This window comes from Mus caroli, unplaced genomic scaffold (genome assembly GCF_978045245.1).
Source record: "Mus caroli unplaced genomic scaffold, Mus_caroli_1 scaffold_14, whole genome shotgun sequence".
Classification (NCBI taxonomy): domain Eukaryota; kingdom Metazoa; phylum Chordata; class Mammalia; order Rodentia; family Muridae; genus Mus; species Mus caroli.
This window is the reverse complement of record NW_028227269.1, coordinates 244,072-271,211: the sequence shown is the minus strand read 5'-3', so window position 1 is coordinate 271,211 and position 27,140 is coordinate 244,072. Positions and strand designations below refer to the sequence as shown.

At 42.3% G+C, this 27,140-nt stretch overlaps 1 pseudogene; it reads right to left on the bottom strand.

The window, feature by feature from the left end:
• Positions 1-2,814: 2,814 nt before the first annotated feature.
• LOC110307280 (SR-related and CTD-associated factor 8-like) lies at positions 2,815-26,469 on the bottom strand (annotated as a pseudogene).
• Between the last annotated feature and the right edge of the window lie 671 nt (positions 26,470-27,140).

Sequence of the window (27,140 nt, the reverse complement as noted above, 5' to 3'; positions counted from 1 at the left end):
GCACAAAGTTGCAAAGCTGGAACTCGAGGTCTGTTGGCTAGACCCTTGGCATTGTGGTGGAGCCTGGAGAGCATTCTGTAATGTCAGAGTCAGGAGAGAAGGATCAGGAAGGTGTGTGGGGAAGACAAGCCTCATCCACCTCACTGGTGGGAAGGGGTCACTGTAGTTCATAATATAGTGAAAGACCTCCGAAGGGAGACCCTCACTCAAGTCTTGGGATAATAGCGGACCCCCAAGAACTCAAGAGAGACCAAATTTGATGCAAACCACACGAGGAAAGCCAGAGCTCTGGGGATGACTCTATCCCACGCAGGGGTAGAGGAGTCGACCCCGAGGGGGAAAGGGGTCCCAGTTTTTATAGGTCCTCAAGGGGGAAAGGAGGAGGGAGTAGGGGATTTCCAGATCTAAACAATGTCTATTCTAAAATGATTGATTTCTCAAGAAATGGGTATGGGAGGGATACAAGGAAAGAGTCTGGTGCAGGTGCAGCAACTCCGGATTGGCCCGGCTGTGGTTGCTGGGGAGATTTTCCAATTCTATCCCAACAACCAATATCACAAACACCTGACAATGGGCTTCAGCAGTGGGCACACACCTGGGTTCAAGGAACGGTCAGAACATTGGCAGACACACAGGCTCTAGGAGCGGCCAGAGCATTGTGCACCTCTATTTTTCTAAATTAGTGAAGCTAGTTCTGCTAACAATGAAATCTATTTTGCCAATTTCAGGGCTTCTGTGACCTTTTACATTCTGTCAGGATCTTTCAATAGGATGAGAGTGTAATTATTGGGGGGTATTTTAAAAAGTGAATTAGGTCTGGTGGCGGAGGTGTATAGCTCAGTTGGTAGAGTATGTGGATTAATGAGCATGAAGCCTGGAGTTTCATCCCCAGTACAGAATAAACAGGCTATGGTGGTAGCACACCTGTAACCTTAGAGCTTGTGCAGTGAAGGCGGGAGGAGCTGAGGAGCTGAGCTCACAGCCATCCTCAGCTATAGAGAGGCGGTTCTCAACCTTCCTCATGCTGTGACCTCCAACCATAGAACTATTGTCCTTGCTACTTCATAACTCTCATTATCCTACTGTTATGAGTCATAATGTAAATATCTGATATGCAGGGTGTATGATATGGGACCTCTGTGAAGGTCTTTTGACCCTGCCCCCAAAGGGATTGAGACCCATGGGTTGAGAACTGCTGACCTAGGGAGTCTGAGAGTAGCTTGTGTCTAATTAGACCCTGCCTCAAAAGAGAAATTAATTAAAAAAAAAAACTAAAGATTTTCCTATTTACACCTTTAGACATTTCTCCTTCTCCCCTTCACCCCGCTTTTCTCCTGTTCTCCCTCTCCTACCACTCAGCAAATCAGAGAACATTATTCCCACAAACTTGCTAGCAATCCTAACGACTGGCTCGCTCTGCTCACGATAACCAGCAAAACAAAGGTCCAGCATAGAACTGGAAGCCTGGGTTCACTTTCAAAGCTTCCCAGTTATCACAGTCCCTTTGAGTTCCCTATCTAGAAATTGGGGAGAAGTGAGGGGGTGTGACTGACTGGAGAGGCTTTGGAGAAATGGGGTATATGGCTTCTGCTTACACCTTGGGGACCTTCCCAGGCCTTGCTATGTCTCAATAGACGGATGGTAAAATGCCTGCAGACTGTCCGCTCTCAAAAGTCTCTCTGGGCACGCTGCCTCAGTTGCTCGACCCTCTGCCTGCAGAGTTGGTGGATCTGCAGGATTAGAGTCAGCTGCAGGACTGGGCAGACACATTCCTCGTAGGGAGGCCACTAGCCTGCTCTGTATGTGTAACAAATCTGAGTTTCCCACTCAGATCACGTGTGTTTCTTTCTGGAAGCTTCTGCACATCTTCCCCCCCCCCCAATATCTGTCATCATCCAGAGGAGGCCTAGCATGTCAGACACTCCTTGAATATCAGAGGATGACCTTGATGCTGCCCTGATGCTCTTAGAGTGGAATGTCCTGCATCTCTATCCTGGTGCACTTGAGCATAGCAGAAGGAAAGAAATCCTCTGTGTGCTGTGCCATCAAACTGTGTGACAACTTCACACATGTACATGCACATGCACACACACTGTGTAGAACACAGGTTTGTCTTAACCCTCAAGCCCTTCTGCTCTTACATGGCTGCTTCAGTAGAGCCCACTTCGCCTTCCGGATGACTCTCACCTGTAACCCCATCTCGCTTTGCCTTCCTCTCTCTTCCCTTCGGAAGCTTTCAGGCCCACCCACCCTGCCCCCACTTCTTTTTTCCATTTTGTTTCTCCCAGACAGTTCACACGTCACACTTTACAGGCAGCTTTTCTGCCCGGGTTGAATTGTGAACAGGGATAGAGCTTCGAGGCAAACAGGTCAGCAAGTGAACCTATCAGCCAGGGGACCCAGAGTTGTCGGGTCAGTGATGGGTTGATTGGCGGCCAGGATCACAGAAGAGAGAGAGTGAGCATCATATTACGTCTGCTCTCAAGCCAGGCTGGTAGATAGAGGGGGTCTGGGACTGACTCTCAATCCAGACATCTCATCCCCAGCATCCCCAGGAGAACAGGACACAAGGCTCACAGAGGAAGCACAGAACCTCTAACATAACGTGCTGACATCATTAACCGAGCTAAGGTTTGAATGAATCCTGGCCTGAGCCCCCATTGCTGGCCAGGAATCACCTGCCATCTGTGCGACACTCAGTCTGTTCTTACTCTACAATAATGGCAACCTTGTTCTAGATTTTTTTTTTTTTTTTTTTTTTTGGTCTAAGTCAGGGATAAAAGGAACCGATATGATAATCAAGTTCACATACTGCTAAGTGGCAGGGTGGATCTTCACTTCTATAGGAGGAAAGCAGTAATCTCTATTCCCTTCCTGCTGAATATTGTCATTCCCAAGTGGTATTCTTTTATCTGGGTTGGGAATATTGTCTATACTTTGTCTTCCAGGAGCCAGAAAAGGTCTTTCTGGCTGACTGAAAAGATCTCCTGGAGGGAAAGGTCCGTGGGGTGGAAGTAGAAGAGCTGCATCAAGTACTGATGTGGGAGGGATACCCCGTTGTGGTGGAATTCCAGGCTGTAGTAAAGGAAATCTTGGCCCGGGAGCCTGTGCTATCAGTCCCGGACGAATGTCTAACATTGGCAACGCAGGCATCCTTTGATCAGGGATGGTTAAAGGTGGTAAGTTTTGAGGTCCAATTGGTGGCTGTGTTCCCAAAAGTCCAGCAGGACTTGTAACATTTGGTGGCTGTAGTCCTACAAGTCCAGAGTTTTTAGGCAAGTTTGGAGGCAGTATCCCAAGAAGTTCAGAGCCACTGGACACATTTGGTGACTATATGCCCCAAATTCCAAAGTTATTTAGAATATTTGGTGGCTGGGCTCCCATAATCGCAGCACTGTTGGAAACATTAGCTGGACGAACCCCCAGAATTTCAGAATTACTTGATACATTTGGTCTCTGCACACACAGGATCCCAGAGGTGCTTGGGGCCCCAGGCGAGTGTGCTAACATTGCAGCACTACTTGGAATATCACTTGGAATCACTAAAATAGAAAGAGAAGAAACCATCTAAAGTAATAGTTACTGTACTGTGAAAAGGAAAGAGACTATTAGTGCTATAATCCTGCTAGTGAACTTTAGCTCCCTACTCAAAGACCCAGGCTTGACCAGGTACAGGGTGACCACCACACCTCAGATGGTTCAGAGCACACAGAGCACACAGAGGGAAACACATATTAAAACCTCAGTGCGGCTGCAGACTAAAATACTCGGAACAAACATGTCAGGTTTATTTGTGTGAGATTCTCCACCATTAAGATATCAAACAGTGATATCATTTTTTTAATGAAAATAATTGCTGAATGCTTTCGCATATCATTTCTAGCTAGACAATACTCTGGTACAGTGCTTGGCACGAGCTTTCACCTCTTACCTTCCTCTAAATAAACACTTTATGTAATCTTATGCTGACAACACCCAAGAGCAGCACCATATGCCTCCAAATGGTGAGTGCTGAGTTTTAATGAAAAGGTATAAAAAAATAAATATTATGCCATTTGTAAATTATCTTAACAACATTGGACATTAAAATAATGGACCATGTGCATGCTGGCAAACACCTACCACTGAGCTGTCTCCAACCCTTTAGAATGGCTCTTCTGAAAATAATATTGCAGGGCATGGAGAAAACAGAGGGGTCACTGTCCCCCTAAACAAAACAAACTCCCTGGATTTTACATGCATACCGCTCTAAAGTTTAGTACTAATCTTCAGAAAAATAATTATGAAGTTAATTTCATGTCTAAGGTTTTGGTCACGGCTTTTGTTTTTACCTGGTCTGGTGTTCTCACCAGAAGGAATCTGGTGCTCTATAAGGTGAGGTACTTTTTCTTCAGGCTCTGCTTTACTGGGAGGATTAAAAAATTTCCAGCTGTAGAGTTGAAGGAGCAAGACTGCCAGCAACAGAACCATCTGGTAAAACCAGGCTGCCAAATCCAACATCTTTCACAGCTTCAGGGGTCATGGACAATGGTGGTTGCACTAAAGCTGTTTAAATCAGACAAAATTTTATTTCAGACTTGATCCGTAAGCTAAGTTTTCTGGTAACTCGAGTGTTTACTTAGTGGCATCCCTGCATTACTAAGCACATTGTGTAATAACCAATGCTTAAAATGACTAGTCATAATGAGGCAGCTCAGCAATATGTACAAGGCTTCACTCTTTTAGAATAAGAAAACAATTTTATAAGATATTTTCACCAAGAGTCTGGAACAGGAGGAATCACTGGTGAAGACTATCCTTGTAACACTTTAAAAAAAATCTAATTTTCTAAGAATGCCAGCTAAGTGAATACTAAATACACAGAAATGATTAGCAGACAGACATGTAGATATCAGAATGAAAGTTTCTGGCCAATCTTGAAATTACACTATGTGTGTGTGTGTGTGTGTGTGTGTGTGTGTGTGTGTGTGTGTATGTGTGTGTATGGATGGAGGTATCTTTATATTCACACTACTTTCTTTAAGTGAAGGTTAATTAGGCAAGATGAACTTTAAATATAAAGCTATAAACTCTATTCCTAAGCACTTGGTAAAAAAACAAAAGAAAAACAAAAACCTCTCTCCATGTACATGTAACCTATATACTAAAAGGCAGAACAACAGGGATCTAACACACTCTTAGAAGGTCTAATTCAGTGGGAGTCATATAGAGAACTGCTGGGTCATCCTTGGACCCTTTAAGCAAGGGTGTCCCCATCCTATTCACCTCAGAAATACCTGGATAAATGGTCAGTGCACTCCAGAGAAGTAACACTGGAACAGAGACTATGGGAATAAAGTGAGACAAGAATTGCAGCATAATTCCTTGCTATAGTTATTAGAGACAGGGCTTTTTGGATAGAGAATTAAAAACCAACTTCTGAACACTGAAATTTTCAGAAGAATTGAAAGTTACTTAAATAATGAGGAAAACATTTTAAAACATAAAGGAAATGGATTTAGATTTTTAAGAAATTAATAGACATCTCTATTATATGTACTCTCATAAAAGGTCTTTTGGAATTTAATTTTTTTCTAAACAAATGCTTGCTCAGAAACCCTGTGTTTAATAACAGGAAACAGGAAATAGAAATTTAGATACTTAAATGTCTATTAATATTTGTTTTTGTAATCTTTCTGATTAGTATGACAACATATGCACTCTGAAGGCCAAGAAAGCAGCAGAGAACCTAGTTTCTCCAGAAGTCTGGAGGGCAATACCATCCGTTTTATTACTTCCAGTGTCTATGACTCATAGTAAGGGGAGGAGGTGAATATTCATTTCAGTGGGACAACAGAGAGAAGTATAAAAAAGTAGCTAAGTAAATCGCTCTGGAAACTTAAGACTTGAAGCTATGTTTCATCGTGCACATTATACTTTCTCTGTTCAAAATACATAATCCCCAGCTTTGTCCACTGAAAAGCTTTCCACCCAATAAAACCCTCAGAGCAAGCAATCCAGTAGCCTGACTGTGGTCTGTTAATGTCCTTTGGCATTAGACGTGTCTAGGTCAGACTACAGTGAGACACAGTATGACTTGGGGACAATCAGGCTGAAAGACTCAGGACTCTCTCAGAAGCAAGGGTGACTAAGTGCAAGGCACAGAGAAGCAGCACAGGCGAAGGGAAAAGCATCTCAACATAGAACAGAGAAGGCAACTGATAGGAAGTAATGTGTTGGTCCATTAGTACACAGATAAAACATGTAAACACAAAGGGCCGTGGGGCTCAAGGAAGAAAATAACAGAACCTTCCCTGCCATTCAGACACCTGCTATTACTGGAGTCCCACACTCTGAACTGTGCCTTCTGGCAGCTAGCGAAGGGTTTGTTTGGTATCTATCTTGACCTTCCTGTGCACTACACCGCAAGATGACTAATCAACATCACCTGGCAAGTTTTCACTCCATCTACATTAAAATGCTAAGAAAGGAATGCAGAAGGAAGTACTACTTAGAAAGATAACTAATTTGCAATTAATAATGATAAATGGATTTAACTAACAATAATCAACAAATACAAACAATTAAGAACTTAACAGGCAAACATTTCAATGGCTTCATTGCAATACCTGGATATCCTCAATCTTAACATTGTTAAATAAGTTAGCAAACCATAGTATAAATTATGTATCAGAATTATACCTAAGGTATATAGATAGATTCAATCTACACTACTTAGGTCTACTCTAGTGGGGATGGTAATAAGTGGAGATGATGTTCTGGCACAAGCCAGGACAGAGGCACACAAATAATTTCTGTACTTTCTGCTTGGTTTTGTTAAAAAGTATCTGTTTATTCAAAATGAACAGAAAGACACTAGTAAGATATGGTGCAAGTCTAGGACATGTTGCTGTGTCCTTGTGGGGAAAAGGTGATCCATGATATAAACAAACAAGTCCTTGGCACTAACTTCCACCTTACAGCAGTCTTGTATCTAGAAAGCAGCTGAGCAGCAGGGCTCTAGAGGAAGACATTTACAGTAAACACAACAAAGCCAAATCACAATGACAACGGATGACTTCTCTTGACTAAGGGAGGCAGATTATGGAATGACAACTGAGACTATACATATGAGTAAGAACTGTGAGATGCTGTCAATGTTCAGAAATCATTGAACATGTGTTCATTGAAAAACCAGTATTTTATAGGAATGAGCACAAACATACAAGACTCCCTAGGATAAAACAGACTTTGTAAATCACTTTGTAAATCAAAAGCTCACATGTTGGTACTACGGGTGGGATTTCAGGGGGAGGTACCACAGGTGGGGGAACTGGAGGTGGCATAAAACCTACATGGGAGAAAAAAGACCAAAGTAAAACAGCACAAAGAACATTACTGGTTTTAAATCAAAGATTTCAGAAGTTCTAAATGAACATCCACATTGTCTTACTGTTTTCGGATGGCGTTTTCACTCTGCTGCCCAGCTGTTATGGAACCCATGGATTAGGTCATTCTACTTCAACTTCCTGAGGAATGGGGACCTCAGTGCTCCACCAGACCAACCAAACCTTCGTTTTAAAATGGCCTCTATTACCATGCTGACGGATCCGTGCATTATTTTCCAATTAAAACGATGTTTGTACATACTTTACTTGATTCCCATAAGGCAGATAAAGCAGTGATCCTGACCATAACAATCTATTTATTCACTCATTAACATCCTGTGAAAATCTCTGTGCTACTGATATGTATCACTGTAAGACCCCCTTTGGGGACCCCCACTCTAGTCTCAGGAGAGAGAGAGAACCCAAAGAAACACGAGAATCCTTTCTTGTTGTAAACACATGAGGCAGTGTAATGACAGAGCTCTGGGTCAAAACGTATCTCATGCAGGAGACAGTGGATTCGACCCCGAGGCTCGAAAACTAGGGGTTTTTATGGGGTAAGGGGCTTAGGGGTGTGGAATTCAGCATAGCAACACACTATTGGCTTATTCAAACATCAGCAGAAAAATTACATGTACGTGCAGGGTGTCAGAGTTGTTGACTCAGTTCAGATAGCCCTGTTATGTCTTCACATTCTTTTTTATCTTTAAGGTTAAACTGTTCCCAGGAATGTTTTAACTACGGGGCATACCCGTGTTTTTCTTTTATTTTTCTCAGCCCCTGGCAGCCTCTAGGCTCACAACCAAACAGCAATTTCTGAGTACTTTATATGATTTACAGGTCTTGAAATTTCATCTTTCTTTCATCACAAGCTAGGGAATCAAGCTGTTATGTAGGAATGCTGATCCTGGGGAGAGTGCTAATCCTCCTGGTCACAGTAGGTAACACAATGCTATCCACCTGCCAGTCATTTTACTTCTTTAACATACTGTGTTATTTACCACTAGGTTAACATATTTGTTCATTTTAGATTATATGTTAAATTCTATTAAATTCTTGAATAAATCTTAAAATTTAATGATATTTTTAAGATCCTACTGACCACATGAGCAAATTATAAACTTGCTGCTTTGTAGTTTTTAATAGTGTCCCTATTAAGTTAAGTAAGGAGGCTGAAAGGTGTGAGCCAACAGATTGAGAATCTGGAGAACAGACACTAAGGTTGTTTTCGTCCTGTGCTGAAGTCTGCAAACCACTATATGGAACTGAGGCCGCAAAGCCAACATTCACAATGCTCACAACATTCACTATAGAGTTAAAAGAGTAAGATAGAAATTCCTTACTAGGAAGTGGTTGTGAAGGGTTAAAACTTGCTCGTAGAAAAGGAAATGGAGAGATTGGGCTGAATCCATGAGGGGGGGGCAGGCATCAACACAGGAAACGCTGGAGGAACTAAGCTAACTGCAGGAACAGCTGATGCTACAAGAATCTTTGTGAATAGAAAATGTCTGTTAACCATATACCCATCAAAAGTGACTATACAGTATGGATTACTATACACTCTTTAAAGTGGGAAGTAATGAATGTCATTACATTTGTCCTTCTCTTTTTGTGTACTTTTTGCACACAGTGTTTTTAGTCAATAGGTAGCATACCTGAGACTGTAAGCAACCTCCTACAGTCAGCCAGTTTGATGCTCAGCCTTCATTAGCACCTGCCTGCCAGGCTGCTCTGGGAAGCAAGGCAGTAACAGCTTTCCAAGGGCGCCAAATTCTCAAAACTTTGTTTTCTAATCATAACACAATTATCTTTCATTCATCAGAACTACAAAAAGCCCAAAACATCTCTCCAGCATGGCTTTCCCTTGCTCCTGACCCTCACATGTTGTCAGGTCTGCTCAGCATCTCAACTTCACTGCCTAAAGAGCACTTCGAAGGTCTTGAAAGACCCACAATGTGAGGACTCCCCCATGTTCTGACTCAGGAGAGGCAACACCCCAAATCACTCACAAGAAACGGTCTTGCTGAAAACTGCAAGAGGATTTTTATTCAAGAGCACTCTCGGGCCCATGGTCATACACCACGCAGGGGTAGAGGACTGTGGCGCCCTGAGTAGCAGGGTAAGGGGGTATTTAAAGGAAGAAACCACAACTCAAGGAAGTGGGGAGGGCGTTGTTGGAAAATACCAAAGATACCAGTTAAGAGTCCCAAGGAAGTGCAAAGTCACAAGAGTCACAGGGAATACCTGGTAATTGTGCAGGTTATCTCTCAAGACAGTTTCTAAGAGCCCCTGACAATAGCACATTTGCATAGTGGGTTCTGGCAATGGCCAGGGTGACTTTCTTTGAATGAACACTCTTTGAACCCAGGAAGTGGGTGGGTGGAGGAATGTCTATCTGTTTTATGATTAGCATACCTTGGAGCATTAAGTCACAGAGGTCACATTCTCAAGCCTGGGCCTAAAGGCCTAGAATTTTGTTTTTACGTTATACTTTCAGTCTCACGCATAACTTAAAATGAATTCCCAACTGTTATTCCCAAGGAAGTCTTCTCGCATCTTTTTCTATTCTCAGAAAATAGCACTTCCCATACTTGTAATTTCTTGGAGCCAGTATCTTTGTCTCCTTTTTGCACAACTCCAAATCCAATACACTAGGCAGTCCTGGTGGTTGTACCCTCCTCTAAGTCATCTCCTACCTGCCACCTCTCCTCCCTTTCCTTACGTCTTCTCCATGTCACAGTCACTTCTCATCTAGATTGCTAGTTATTTTCAGCTCATCTCTTCTGTGATATTTGGTGTAGTCTGTTCACTATAAACAGTATAGTGAATAACTTAACAGGTCATTCTCTGACCCTACTCCTGCAATGGTTCCCTTCACCCAGAATGACAGAGGAATTCCTCTGAGAGCTGACCTTAAAGGCATGAGTCAAGCACTCTCTTACCATTAAGACCTTCAGCTTTGATTTCCTCAGACACAGAAATGGCCAATTTCATCACCACCTTTACAGAGCTACTAATCAGCTAGATGCACCCTACGCCAGCATTTTAAAATGGCACACAGCTATGCAGATATCTGTGAGCAGCACATGCTCTTTTTCCTACATAGAGGACCTAGTCCTCTCTTCACATGTCTCGTCTCCCTGGATGACAGTGAAAGCTGAGCATTTACCACTGATGGATGCTTCCTAAGCCCCAGGGCTCCTAGAGCAGTGCATGACTGAGTGTATGTAATACATAAACATTTAAGTATAAATGAAACCACTTTCAACCATAATGATTTTTCAAAATGATTCACTAAATCCATTAAAATAATTTTATTAATCTAATAAAATTGTCAAATAACAGTATTGATAGAAATCTGCTACACAGAAAGCATAAATCTAAAGAAAATACTTCAAGTCCAAGGGCATTGTACCCTTCATGAATTTAGTACAGTAACACCATTGCACCTGCAGGACGTTATTAACATCTAAAAGACAACAAGCTATCTGTCTAATGTGGACAGCAGCATCCAGCTGTTATACAAGAATAAAATCAGACGGGAAGATGCAAGGTACTAAGAACAGCTAGGACTAACCTGCAGCATGGCAACAGGAGGAGGGAAAACCTTGCCTGCGTTGTGACCACTGACTCCTTCTCAACTGGAGTTGGAGTCTGTATAGTCTGGACTGGCTCTTTACAGATTATGAGGCTTTCACAGTTTCCCATTCTAAGCAAAATATTTGAAATTGATTTCCTTTAAACACAGCTTTTCAGTTTATTTTCCAATTTACATTATGTTTAACCCTTGGCAAATCCAAAATTTTACACATGAGATAAAAGTGACAACACTAAGCTGTAACAGTGACATTTCATACAGGTTTCCTGATTGAATAACCAGCTCTATTCTGTACACCATCAAGCACAATTGATGAAGAACTAATGCAGAGAAATATTCCAAAGAAGACAAGAACATAAGAAATGGAATTAGTTAGGCATGTGGTACATAGCCACAGCCAAGCACTGAGGAGGTAGGGACACTAGGACAGGAATCTGAGGCCAGGCTAGGCAACATGAATCCATCACCGGCCTCCATCTTTTTAGACCAAAGAAGCTTTTACTTCTCTATACACCTGCCTTGAACAGATCATTGATCAGGCTCTAGTGTGCTGTTTCCAAAGTGGATACATGTCTCAACTCTTCAGCTATACTCCACCCCACAGACCTACATCCATTCACAACTTAACATACCCATGGCTGATTGTACATTCCCCAGGCCCAAACTGGTCTCATTATGCAGCATGGGGTTGTACATCTTATGTGGACCAGGCTGGCTTCAGATGCATAGAGACCACATGTCTTTCAACATCAAGAATTGAGTCATGTGCATCACCATACCTGTTCTGTGATCAATTTCTTCTCATACCAACACAGAAATATTATATAGTATTTTTTATTATTATTTGTTTCTTTTGAGTAGAATATGGTTTTCCCAAGTACAGTGTAAAGATTCTATGGACCAGGTGATCTCTCTGTTCTAACTATATACTTGCCAATGTAAATAAATGTAAGAGAAAGAGACAGAGAGAGAGAGAGGGGAAGAAGAAGGAAGAGGAGGAGGAGGAGAAAGAAGAGGAGGAAGAAGAAGAGGAAGAAGAGGAAAAGGAGTTCTAAAAATATGTACACAGGCAAGCATGGCTGTGGTCCCACAGAGTTACTTTTTCAGAACAGGCCATTGGTAGGCTCCAGTCCAGAATGTAGGCCATGGGAGCCTGTGACACATACGTCAACGATGACTCTGCTTCACTATCATAACATCAGTTCCTGAAGAATCAACCTGCCATAGCAGAAGTTCAGACAACTAAAAGGACTGCCCTAGGAAAACAGCCATAGGGCACAGGAAGCAAACAATAAATTTCGTTGATCTGGTGGTCCTGAGGTTCAAACCAAGGGCCTTGCTTATGCTAAAAACATGGCCTCTACATGAGGGCTATCTCCAGGCAGAAGGCACCATTATCAAGGAGATTCTGCTTATGATCCTAAGCAGGACAACTACCTGGAAAGCAGGCTACCTTTGATAAGAGAGCTAAGATAAGAAGAAACAAAGAACATACTGTACCTTGCACTAATCCCAAATATTAAGAGTTTTACCTTCTGGTTGTAGCTGTTAATACTGCTATTTTTAAAAAGAGCAGGCCATATGATCATTTGGTTAAAGGCAAAATATGAAGTGTTTCAGATGGTATTATACCACAGCAACCGAACCTGCTTGAGAGTGTCTGCCACTCTAAGAAGCTGCTAGAACCACATTTTCCACTTAAAATTTGTGAAATTAAAAGTACTTCAAAAAAGCCTCCCTGGTGCAAAGCTTTCTCTTAAAATGTTGTCATAAAAGAAAAAAAAATGCTACATGTGCAAGCTTTCATTCAGTACTTTTCTAAACAATTCCTTGACACCTACAGAAACATACAACAATGAATAGGCAACATCAGAAAAAGCATCCTTTTTTTTTTCTTCTTGAAGCCAAATGCAGGGAATAAGTCCTGTTCCCTCTGCTTCCCACACACATTTCTTTTAGCCCTTCTGATGTGTGCTGTGCTCTTACCAGCATTTACAGTTTCCTGATCAATCATGCCTCCCTCTGCAAAGCCATCCAAGTCATCTACTTTCACTTTTTCCCAGGGTATATATGTGACACCAAGATCCACATCCCAGAACTGTTTGTATTCTGTCTTTACACCTTTGTTCAAAGCCCAGGCAATCTATCGGGAAAGGAGAGAGGAAAAAAAAGAAGGAAGAAAACAGACATACTGTAATAAAAATAAAGTTTGAAATCGTATTGAAACAAATACAGACAAAGCTCACTTTTCCTGAGTACTTGTTTAAACTTGCATTGGGGATTTGCAGTGGAAGATCTGTTTCCACTTCTTACCCAATCCTAAATAATTCATTTAAGGAGGTGATACAGGAGGTCTACTTTTTACAATAGAATCTCAATTCCACTGGCAATAACTAGAGTGGTTACCAGAAGTTTAATAAAGCCCTGTACACAATGCCAGTGCACATAAGCAATACTGAGTTTACATACATACAGTCAAGCAATGGTAAAAGATGGGCACACACACTCTATAGAAATAGAGTTCAGAGTTTTAATTTAGGTGCAGAAGCTGACTAAATGCATTCTGTCTAGATCAGTGGTCCTCAACCTTCTTAATGCTACAATCCTTTAACACAGTTCCTTAGGTGGTAACCCCTAACCTTAAAATTATTTTGACTGCTCCACCATAACTGCAGTTTTGCTACTGTTATAGATCATAATGTAAATATCTGTGTTTCCAATGGTCTCAGGTGACCAGAGTGACTGCAACCCACAGACTGAAAACCAGTCCTCTAGACTCAATCACAGAAGGAACTAGAAAACAATAAATTCTCTCTCAATTTAAAGTCTAAGAAGAAAAAAAAATGCTTTCAGATAAACTCTTTAGAAGAAGGTTGGTTTCAATAAGAAAAAAGTAATATAAAAAGGGAGAAAAAGTAAATAAAAGACAAAGCTAAATAAAAAAGATCTAACCAAAATGGGGCCTGAGCTGGCACACTTGTATAGATGTGAACTTAAGGAACAGACAATCTCAAATTTTAGCTACTAAGTTAGTGTACTTATTTCTAATTATAACTCAATAATACTGAACTCCTAGGCTTGCTGGAAACATTATCGATAAGGTTGAGTGTAGAGCTTAGTGTAGGAGCGTGTACTTAAGCCGGGCGTGGTGGCGCACACCTTTAATCCCAGCACTTGGGAGGCAGAGGCAGGAAGATTTCTGAGTTTGAGGCCAGCCTGGTCTAAAGAGTGAATTCCAGGACAGCCAGGGCTACACAGAGAAATCCTGTCTCAAAACCAACAACAACAACAACAACAACAACAACAACAAAAGTGTGTACTTAAATTAACATGTTCAAAGTACCCAAGGAGCTGAAGGGGTCTGCAACCCTGTAAGTGGAACAACAATATGAACTAACCAGTACCCCCAGAGCTCGTGTTTCTAGCTGCATATGTATCAGAAGATGGCCTAGTCGGCCATCATTGGGAAGAAAGGCCCCTTGGTCTTGCAAACTTTATATGCCCCAGTACAGGGGAATGCCAGGGCCAAGAAGGGGGAGTGGGTGGGTAGGGGAGCAAGATATAGGGGACTTTCAGGATAGCATTTGAAATGTAAATGAAGAAAATATCTAATTAAAAAATTGGAAAAAATTAACATGTTCGATGTCCCGGATCTGAGCCACATCAAGAAGCAAAGAGGAGGAAATGGATGAAAAGAACTAGGGTATTCTAATGGGTAAACAAGAAAGCTCACATGACCTTGCCTATGAAAAATGTGTGACTGTGACATAAGAGGCTGAAATGTTACTCATCAGTCTACCACAAAGTAAATCACAAAAACTTACCTTAATGACCTTGGAACCAATTTTATAGGATCCTGAACTCAGTTTCTGAAGAGCCCGAAATGAATCTTGTCGATGAACCATGCAGACATATGCACAGCCCTGGGTGGAATCACCTATGAGAGAAAAGTCCTTTCTTTACAGAGACTAGAAGGATGGAAATTCATTCTGATATTTGCTTCTCATAAAACTTAACATGTATGATAACCGACAAACCACCAAATTAATTCTCTTTCTTTCTCTAACTCTGTTTATTGATACAATGCATATGCAATCTATTATTCACTTTTAATAAGCCCCATATTCCACTCTGATTCGGCTTCCATTCTAAGCCATAATAAAGGTGAAATGTTGAATACATGTTATTAGTTCCTCGCCGACAGAAACAGAGCTTACTACTGTAACAAAAAACCATTTCTCAGCTGGCAGGTAAAACGAAAGAAAGGGAGGGACAAGACAGGGAGAGGAAAGGGCTCTTGCTAACAAACACTTAGGGCTTGAAGAAATTAGGTGCCATACTGCTATAAAACCCCTAGGAATATTTTGCAAATTCAGGAGCATAGCAAACAGAAGACCGAACAAAGTGAACAAATCGTGTCCAGCTGAGAATCACCATGTCGGACATGTCAGACTCAGCGAGGATCACCGGTGAAAGGGAAGTGAAGAGAGTGAAAGCCCACACTGTCGGTGCTCAAGAGATACTCACATTAATGGATTCAATTTGTCCAAACTCCTCAAAAAGGTTGGTTAAATCTTGCTGTGTAGCCTTCTTGTCCACTTGGCCAACCCAGAGAGTAGTGCTGCATACTGTCAGGACAGAGAAGCAGAGTACTTCCACATTATGGACACAGTGGCCTGGAGCATTACTAAGAACAACAGATCAAACTTAGCATTTAGACAACCTGACAGCTACACACAGATAACCGCTACCTTTAAAACTGACTGAGATCTTAGTGTCCATTTATATTTCTACAGACCCAACTTCCTGCAAGTCACCAACTTGCAAGTTGAACCACTTGTCAACACCACTGTCCAACCACCAGAGAACAGTGGTATATCAGACTGGAAGAAAAGCTTTGTAAGCCCCCAACTGATTCCAAAGTACAATAGTTTTGAAACTATTTCATACCTCTGGACCTTCTTAATATCTTTGTGTTGAATGACTCAGTGGATTTTTCTCCCTAATACACAGATAAATCTGAAACCTCTATGAGCTTCCTCTTCCTTAAGGAAATGATACTTTGCAGAGAGATAGGAAAGGAAATGGATAAATCAGGACACTCCTTAACTTGCTATGGAAGAGCTGAAGAGAACAGTACTTCTCTGCGTGCACACTCATGTGTATGCAGAAGAGCACGGACTTATTGGAAACTCAGCACCACACATGGATGCACATGACCTGAATTCTGTGCTCATGACTGAGCAGCAAATGCTCTTGACCTTCTGCCCTGAAAGCATAAACGTTGGGAGGAGACACTGTACTGTTCGTGCTTCTTTAATACCTTTTACAGTTGACACATTTCCATGGCGCTAATGCACTGCACCTAGGGTTTCGTCCATGTCATTTCCCAGCACTTTAATCCTGACAGCAAAGGTCTAAACAGGCTTTCCTAGGGCTAACTTAACCTGCAGTGTGATCCTTGACAAGATCACTAACAGGAGTCAGAATTCAAACGTCTTTCAGACGCAGCTAACACAGACCGTGCTGACTGCTAGCTGCTCTTTACCTGACAGATTTTCACTCTGAGTGATTCTCAACTCACGTTCCACTCATCCTCTATCAAAGTCAGTAACTTTTTAACATTTTACATTAAACCCAAGGACCAGTGAGGCTGCTCAGCAGATAAACACTTACTTTGCCAAGACTTACAACCTGAGTTTGAGCCTTGAAGCCTATATGATGGAAGGAGAGAACGGTCTCCCCTAAATTGTCCTCAGACTACATACATGTATCGTGGCATACAGAACCACACACATGCTTATATAGGAGACAGACACACACAGACACACAGGGAGACATACAATTTTGTAAAAATAGATCTTTAATGTAAGAGACCACAAGACTGCTTTTCCCAAAGTCTAACATGTCACACAGGCTTAGTCTTTAGCCCATAGTACCACTGAAGAGTGGTGGAACTTTTAAGAGATGGAGCTCAACCGGGTGCCTGTTCTTCAAGGAGCTAACTGTCTCTACAATATCTACCTTGTTCTCCTTTCCAGTCATAATGAACAGTCTAAGGAGCAGGAACATGCAACCTTAATTGAAAATACGGGGCAGAGTCAACCTTATTGACGCCCGAGTGACAGAGAGCTGCTCCTCTACCATGCAGTGCAATACCATGTAAAATGCTTCATGAGGTAAGTCCCAGTGATCTGGACGTCACAGCTTTCAAGTTCTATCACCTTGACCTGTCCAGCAGGTCCAATTATTTGAGGGTCTCGAGGGGACCTTCTCCTAAGAACCAAATGGGGGGTAGAGAGAGACGAGGGTCTTGTGTGAATAACAACACAGAAACGTTCTGAATTGCATCAAAACCCCAATGTATTAGCCAGGCCCAAGGTTTAAATGCACAAGCAAAACAGGAAGTACAGATACTTATCAGCGGGAGGGGTGGGGCAATACAAGCAAAAGGAGAAGTACTTATCAGTGGGAGGGGGGCGGCAATAGAAATTTTTTCTTTTGGCAGCTACACGGGAAAGCAGGAACTTGGTGGTATCAGGGTGTGGTCAGGACATTGGCGATGACTTAGGACTGGAACATTCTGTGGTTGTTCTCGGAATCGGTGTGTTGGTAGCCTGCTTTTGGCCCCCCTTTCTTCTTGGCGGGAGAGGCCCAATTCAGAGATCAGGACAATTGTGTTGTCTTAATGGCTCCCAACAGGGGGGCAGACTGAGGTTGTGGGGAGACAGAGGAGAAGCCCAGAGGGTCAGAAGAATGGACAGAAATATAATCCTGTAGGGGATGGGGGCCAGGGGAAACCTCTAGAAAATCCCAGACACGGGGGATATAAGAGGCTCCCAGGACTCAGTGGGTGTGACCTCAACTGAAATGCCAAACAGTGGGGAGATGGAACCAGAAGAAATCACTTCCAGTAGATAGACAGGGCCTCCAGTGCAGGAAGGGGCTACCCACCAACCTTTAAAATTTTTTAACCAGAATTGTTCCTGTCTTAAAGAACTGCAGGAACAAAAATGGAGCAGAGACTGAAGGAAAGGCCATCCAATGACCGGTCCAACTTGGAATCCATCTCATGGATGGGCACCAAACCCTGATACAATTACTGATGCTATGGTGTGCTTGCAGACAGGAGCCTAGCATGGCTGCCCTCTGAGAGGCTCTACCAGCAGCTGACTGAGACAGATGCAGATACTTACAGCCAACCATTGGACTGAGGTCTGGGACCCCTATGGAAGATATAGGGGAAGGATTGAAGGAGAAGAATGGGATTGCAACCCTATAGGAAGACCAATGTTCTCAACTAACCAGGACCCCTGGGAGCTCCCAGAGCCCAAGCCACCAACTAAAGCTCTGTTCTGAGGCCCCAGCACAGATGTAGCAGAGGACTGCCTTGTCTGGCTTCAGTGGGAGAGGATGAATCTAAGTCCTGGGGGCAACATTTAGGATGTAAATAATAAAATAAACAATTATAAATTAATAAAATTTATTTATATATTTATGTTTGTTTAGTGTCTGTACAAGTGTTCATAACTGCATGCCATGGTGCACATTTGAAGGTCAGAGGACCAGTTGTGGAATCACATCTTTTTCTACCATGTGTGCTCTGAGGAGAGAACTACTCTCAGGCTTCACAGGAAGTGCCTTTCCTAGTGAGCCATCTCTCCTTCCCATAGCCTTACATCGTAAAGACTGCTACTTTTAAGCATTGTGGTCTGATCCCCCAAGGCATGGGTTGAAGGACTGGCTCCTAGTGAACCAAAGCGGTTGTGAGTGTAGTGAGGCATTTCTCTACTAGTGATCCTTGGAGCTGTGCCCTTGATAGGGATATGGAGACCTCAGGCGTGAGTCTTTCTTTCTTCCCAGTAGCCAGGAGGTGAGCTGTACCGTGTTACATACGGATAGCCTGGGAAAAGATCGAGACTCAAATTTCAAAATATGTTTTCTTCTGACTCTGTATTTCTTGTACACCATCATAAAGCTGAAAAAGTGTAAACATGTAAAAAGTCAGGAGTGTGTGTTCATGTGAGGTTCTGTGCATGTGTGTGTGCATGTGTGCTTGTATGTGTATGTGCATGTGTGCATGGATATGCATGCGTGTGTATGTGCATGTGTGTGTTCATGTGAATGTGTGTGCATGTGTCTGTGCATGTGTGCATACGTGCATGTATATGCATGCGTGTATATGTACATGTGTGTGCATGTGTGAGTGTTTGTGTATGTGTATGTGTGCGCGCACATACATAGTGTAAGACTAGAAGGATTCTTCTGAGATCTGTGATTATTCCTAGGGAGCACAGATGGCAGCTATGCTCATTTTTTAAAATTTCCAACATTTCATATCTCTTTATGTGTTTTTACAAGAAGGTAATAAACATACCTGTATTTTTGTTTGTTGGTTGGTTTGGTTTTTTTGTTTTTGTTTTGTTTTTTTTTGTTGTTGTTGTTTTTTTGAGACAGGGTTTCTCTGTATAGCCCTGGCTGTCCTGGAACTCACTTTGTAGGCCAGGCTGGCCTCGAACTCAGAAATTCACCTGCCTCTGCCTCCCAAGTGCTGGGATTAAAGGCGTGCACCAGTATGCCTGGCAACACACCTGTATTTAAACCATTTTTGTAGGTAGAGCATATCTGCTCTGGGTTTTATTTTATAAGCTGGTGTCTACCTTTCATGTCTCCACAACAGCCTTGCATGTTATACTGAGTTTGCAATACATAAAATTTTATTTTAGGGCCAAATGTGGTTCTAGACTCTTGGCATGCAATTATCATTTTCTGTTTAAAGCGCAGAAAGATAAAAAAATTAAAATTGTTTTTTATTATGATCTAAGTTTTTGGTAGTGATGGTTTCACACTGTGTACTCTTTTCTGGGAAGAAGAGAACAAATTTCTACCCACACTAGATAGAACACTGAAAATACACCAAAACCCAGTTTCACTCAAGGGCAGTATCATAAACCAATGGATTTTACTGGGGTTGGTTTCAGAAGCAAGATGACTCAATGGCCATTGCTTCATTGAAAGGTTTTCTTTTCTTTTCTTTCTTTTTTTCTTTTATTAAATTAATTAATTTATTTCTTACACTCCATATTTTATCCCCCCATCCACCCTCTTACCGCTCCACATCCCACACCTCCTCCCTATCCACCCTGTCTCCACATGGATATTCCCATCCTCATCCCACCTGACTTCTAAACTCCCTGAGGCTTCTAGTCTCTTGAGGGTTAGGTGCATCATCTCTGAATGAACACAAACCTGACAGTCCTCTGCTGTATGTCTGTTGGGGGCCTCATATCAGCTGGTGTATGCTGTCTGTATGGAGGTCCAGTGTTTGAGAGATCTCCGGGGTCCAGATTAATTAAGACTGCTGGTCCTTCTACAGGGTTGTCCTTCTCCTCAGCTTCTTTCAGCCTTCCCTAATTCAACAACGGGGGTTAGCTGCTTCTGTCCATTGGTTTGGTCAAATATCTGCATCTGACTCTTTCAGCTGCAAGCTTGCTTTTCAATGCATCCCTGGACACATCTCCCTGCCCTTGTTGACGTCCAACCCACTGTCCATCTGTGTATGTCCAACTCCCCTTGACCCCTCCAAAGCAGATTTTACTGCTTATATAACTTTGGGACTGGTGGGGCATAGCCTTTAAAAAAAATTATGACTTTCCTGAGCCTTGTAAGTTTCTTATATTATCTGGGCCTTGTATGCTTCTTTTATTGGATTTTATGAATTTCACTTACTTCCTCCATGTAAGAGGTAATGTTTTAATTTGAGGAGATAGTTTCATAACCAAGAGAGATGCACTGATGCGCTGGGGAACCTTTGGACCAACCATTTCAACAAGAAGAAGAACAAAACAAAACCCGGAGAGTATCTACATTGGCCAAATAAAACAGAGTAATAAAATTGATTAGCCACCAACTTCATGATATCATATCTTATCAACTGAATGATTTAAAACTGTCTCAAAGATTCTCAAATCAAGAAATCTTAAAGGCTTTTCCTGTATCTGTTGTTGTGTGTAGGTCTAAGTGCCTACATCTTTCCCACGTCCAGTCTTACTGCAGACAACCTGGTTATAGGAAAAAACAAAGTTGAATTTCAAATTAATTTGTCTAGACATCCAAATACCAGAATACAACAAGGATAGATACAATAAAATTGCACACATCCAGAATGATTCTCGTCTTGCGCGCACGTGTGCATGTATGTGTATGTTCATTTCTATGTGATGACACTTAACTCTTTGCAAGAAATAGTGAATGAATTTCCCGGGCTCCCGATGTCCACACAGTCAGCCACATATTAAAACAGTCATTCTAGGTGGAGACTTTGGTCTGTTAGCCTTACAAAGAGGGCATCCCGGAAATGAGACAATTCCCAGAAGGGTGACCAACTCTCACATGTTGAGGGCATCTCCTTTTGTTCCCCAGCTGCTGCCACCCACCATCTCACTTGAGAGGCCCAGCAAGAGTTTGTCCCCAGGCAGGCCAAGCAGAGGTGCGGGAACATAAAACACATTCCAGCGGTTGGCATCTGGGCGAGCAGCTGCCAAGCACAGTCAGCGTGTGGCCGCGGGGACCACGGAGGCAGAGCCCACACCAGCACCGCCCTCAGAGAGCTGGCTGTATGCAGGCTTGGCTCTGCAGGCTCCATCTGGTCTCCCCCCACCCCGCCACCCCACCACCACGCCCGGATCATCAGTCTTATCTCAAAAGTTTGGGAAGTGTGCCCAGGGGGTTGGCATCCATTTGTGGGGCAAGTGCGTGGTGTGCAGCTTTGGCACTTGGGATCTCAGGAAAGGGGGTGGCTCGGTGGGGAGAGTACTTCACATACTGCGGTGACTATGACTCAGGGAGAAGGGAAACCCCAGAATTACCACAAAGCCATCCAAATCCAGGCTTGGCCTCACCAGTCAGCTAAGAGCGATTCTGTTTCATCTGGTTTCAGGGCGGGTGTCTGTGTCTGTGTATACGTAGGCATATTTCTGAGAATGAACTCTTCTCCCGGTTTTCTTCTTTGCAAATAGATTGGGGGTTGGGGGCAGGGAGCTCGTAAGGCCTATTAAAACTTCAAGAGATTGGTTTTCACAGGACAGCGCTTCAGAAAGGAGTCCCTGAAATTATCTGGTAGCCGCTTCTCAGCGACATTTTCTGTGGATTCACTTTATCATTTCAGTCCCTTTGAAAGCTACTATGGTTAAATTAACCAAAATCTAAAAAAAAAAAAAAAAAAAAATTCCTAGATTCTTCCAGGCCTACTTCACATCATCAAATCAGGCTCCGCTGGAGGTCCCATTAAAATGGCAGCTCCCACTGAGAGAGAGACAAAAGCCCCTCACTGAATGGGGGATTCTGGAACAGTGATGGACTCTCAGAACGGCTTTTTTTTTTTTTAATCCATCAAAAAAAAAGTTACCTCTGCATCGATTGTGAGAGAGTATTTATTTAGCTCTCCACACTGTGGGAAATGGAGGCTGTCTCCCTTATTAGGACACCAGCCTTTCTTGGGAGAGGAGAGAAATAGGAAGCTGTAACATGGCTGAACAAATTCCTCCTAGCTACAGAAATCGTGGGATGTTTCAGATGTGAACAGCTAAATTTTGGTGTGTTCTGGGACAAATTAATATGACTCAAATCCCACCTCACACTGGAGGCTGCTTCTAAGGAAGGGGGTGGGATGAACGCATTCATGTTCCTCAAAGTTCTGGACAACACTGTCTCCATTAAATTTAAATGTGGCTCCCTCTTCCCCTCCCTCCACAAGAAAGTGATTTAAAAAGAAGTGGGGACACTGAGAACAAACTAAAAATATATCCAACAGCTTAGCTGTGTACCAAGAAGGCTCAACACATGACTATGTGATATCCTAGGCTGCATGAATGGTGTTTTCTTGTTTGTTTGTTTTGTTTTGTTTTATGTGACAATCTAAAATCTCCTAGGATAATCCCCTGACGCCTTTGATTTGAGGCTAACTATGTTAGCATGTTCAGTGTCCCCCAGTGCTTCCCACGCAGTCCCACCAACTGTTATTTCAATTATCCAGGCCTAAGGACTCACAAGACAGTGTCGTCTGATGTCCCAGATGATGGCCTGCACCGTCATCTTAATCTATGAACAAGCCCGGCCACTGCCCAGCGGGGATGCTTAGTTTGTAGCAGGGAAGGTCAATTACATTCTCATTCAATTGAACACTGATGGCATCCTGTGGAAGATTAAAGTGCTTGGCTTTTATGAAGTTGCCTAATTATTACTACTACATTCGGAAGCAGAAGCTACCGTCAAGGTTGGAAACATACTTGTGATTTAAGAAGCATGTGCGTGCTGCTCAGAAGGACCTAGTGGGAAAGATGACTTTCCAGTGATCAATACTAGAAATACGTTTTTGTTGGCCTTAAAACACATCCTATGATTATTCTTCTGCTGACTTAACGTCCATAACCATAGTGGGTTTGGTAACCGTTAAAACGCTATTACCTTCCTTCAGCCACTGTTCATCTGGAGAAGTCCCTCCCTTCCCCCCAAAACAAACAAACAAACAAACAAACCCAAAAAACAAGTTGTTAGGCACTTTGAGGTAGGTGTCATTTTTGAGAGGCCAAAGGATACCCAACCACTTTGGGAGGAACCCAGGACCCAGGTTCATTTCCCCCCTGACTGCAGACCACTGTATGATGCTGTTATCTCCAGAGTCTGTACTGCCTTGGCAATCAGTCTCATAACATTCTAATCAATTTTACTGATCTAAAGCTTTTAAAAGTTGATTTAAAACTTTATTTATTCAGTTGCACATGCATGGCTTAAAAACCACCAAATACATCCTGGAGTTGGACATGAGACGTGACATTCTTGAGCAGTAAATTCCTTGAATGAGTGCATTTTCTCCTCCTGTGGGTGTCTCCTTCTCGGCCATTATCTGTCTTCTTTTCATGCCTGTCAGGCGGCGGCCATGACTGTGCAGTTATAAAGGTCAGTGGTTCAGCAGAGAGGTCAGGCCCCGCAGAAGGCGTGCTGATGAAGCCTTACAATGCACACTGAATATGTTAACTCTCTACCTCACTCCCAGGGCAGGCTACAGTTGTTTCCTGTGTGGTATGGAGTTCACCCAGAACTCTAAGGTATGGACCGCTCCAGCCAGGCATCTCCTAACCACAGCCTACAGAGTAAACACCTCTAGCTCCCCATACCACTGAATTCTTCATTTGATTAGTTCAGTCCTCACCAAAATGAAAGAAAATGTTTTTCTCTCATTTTCATAAATGACATGGGAGGGTTTTAGGGATTATTTATCATGTAGACAGTAAACCACACCATCCCGGCTGGGCTGGCTTAGTTGGTGAAGTACTTGTTGGGCCAGCATGAGAACTTGAGTTTGATTCCCAGAACCCATCTAAGGATGTGAGGGATGGAACAATGAGCCTGTAATCCCAGTGTTGGGAGGCAGAGACAAGCACATCCCTGTGGTTTACTTGCCAGCCAGCCTAGCCTAACCAGCTATCAAAGAACAGTAAAAGATGCCCTCTGAAGAAACAAACAAACAAACAAACAAGGCAATGTGGCTGGTACCTGAGGAACAACACTTGAGGCAGAGCTCTTGCCTCCATCGATATACCCATGTACACATAGGCATCCTTACAAAGAAAAATACATATGAGCCTTGGTTCCTACCTCACCTGATATCAGTATACAAAGACCAATCAGATGATTCTGGACTTGATGGTAGAGAAGAGAGAGGAGGGAGGGGCCAGCAGGCAAGGCTGGCACAATCGCAATCCTAATCTTGAAGGCACACTGTAGTCCTGGGTACAAGGGAGTGCCTGGTCCAGGCCCTGACGTCAGCACCCTGCCTCCCTTAAAGTTTGTTAATATTTATTTTTAAAGACAGTAGTAGATTCCAGAACATCCCTGTTAACTCTTTTCAGTACTCTCTTTTCTTCAAGATTCTATCTTTGAACTTCAAGGTTGGATCTATTCATATATATGTATATATATGTATGTGTATATGTATATAAAGCATAGTCATCTTTAGGACAACTGAATTAAAACTGGAAAAAAGAAAGAAAACAAACAGACTTGAACACTGAAGCAACCTCAAACATCTCTTTATTTTGATGATATATTTTTGTAAAGAAAATAAATAATCATATGATCAGGAATGTATATAACTAAATGAAATCAAGAAAAAAAATAAGATTATGCATTTTAAAAGAATTATAAATTATCAGTGCTTGGAATGGGGCTAAGGAAAGTGCTGAAATATATATATATATGGAAATAATGAATAATGAATGAATAATATATATAAGGAAATATATATATAAGGAAATAATGTAGTTTGTACCATTGTAAATGTTCACAAGTAGTTATGTTTTAAATGAACAGGATTATTATGGATGAGTGTTAAGAAGGTCAGAGCCTGGCCTTCCGGTCTTTGCCCTGTGAGTATGGAAAGAGATACGGCAACCATGGGTCACTAGTCAATGGACCCCAAAACTCGTAATTTGATGCAAAATGACCATCCAGAGACTGTTCCACCTGGGGATCCATCCCATAAACAACCACCAAACCCAGACACTTATTGCAGATACCAACAAGTTTTTGCTGACAGGAGCCTGATATAGCTGTCTCCTGAGAGGCTCTGCCAGTGCCTGACAAATACAGAACTGGATGCACACAGTCATCCATTGGACAGAGCACAGGGTCCTCAATGAAGGAGCTAGAGAAAGTACCCAAGAAGCTGAAGGGGTTTGCAGCCCAATAGGAGGAACAACAATATGAACTAACCAGCACCCCTAGGACTCTCTGGGACCAAGCCACCAATCAAAGAAAACACATGGTGGGACTTGTGTCTCTAGCTGCATACGTAGCAGAGGATGGCCTAGTCCGCCATCAATGGGAGAGAGGCCCTTGGTCTTGGGAAGGTTCTATGCCCCAGTATAGGGGGATGCCAGGGCCAGGAGGAAGGAGTGGGTGGGCTGGGGAGCAGGGGCAGGGAGGAGGGGATAGGGGATTTTCAGAGGGAAAACTAGGAAAGGGGACAACATTTGAAATATAAATAAAGAAAATATCTAGTAAAAAAAAAGTAGGCTTTGTTTTTCAGCTTCCTCTGCAGTTTCATGTGAAGACTGGTAAATCAGTTTTTACTTGTATTATAATAAAACATAATTTGGATGGATAGCTTGAAAAAATATATGTATCAGTTTTTGAGATTATAATTATTCCATTTTCCCTTTCCTTACTCCAAACCCTGCTATGTATGCCCCTTGTTCTTTTTAGAATTAATGGATTGTTTTCCTTAGTTGGACACTCACAGGCACGTGCACACATGCACATAAGCCCAGGCACGTGCACACTCTCACATCTCTGTGCATCAGGCCTTTAATGAGAGCTTCTTTCTCTGACAGCTCTGGAACTATTGGTTTACCTGAGATTGCTTGCTCCTCTCTGACTGGGAGTCTCAGATGCACACCCCAGGATGCCAGCGTGGTACAGTCCATATCTGCCGATGGCCTTCATCCTCACTGGAAGCCTGTCCTAAAGGCAATGGGGTTATGCTTCACCAGCGGGATTTGGAATAGGAGCAACTTCCTGACTGATGGTTTCCTCCCATAGAACCTTTAAAATCAGAGCCACTTCCTATTTGTCTGAATTTCTTTGTTTTTTCTTTGTTTCTTTCTTTGTTTCTTTCTTTGTTTCTTTCTTTGTTTCTTTCTTTCTTCCTTCCTTCCTTCCTTCCTTCCTTCCTTCCTTCCTTCCTTTCTTCCTCTCTCTCTCTCTCTCTCTCTCTCTCTCTTTCTTTCTTTTTTTCATGGAATAAAAATACACAGGATAGATTTTTTTCAAGACTCTTTCTCCCCATGAATGTATATACTCGTGTTGTTAAGAGGAGACAGCTTATTACACATTCAAATTTCAAATTAGAGACAACTTAGAATACTTCAATTCTTTTCTGTAACAATTTAGCAGACAGCAAATGTCTTGTTCTTATCTCTTAAAGGACCCAAAAGTGCTTTAGCAAACTAAAGAAATAACAAGAAATATATTTATGGAACAATAAATTATTGTCCATAAATAATATTATTTTCTCATTAGCAGCTATTTGAGAGAAACCCTGAAGGACCCCAAACTGAATTTGAAAAGCAAGTCTTTACAGTGCTTACTGAAGATTGACACGCTATGATGCTGAC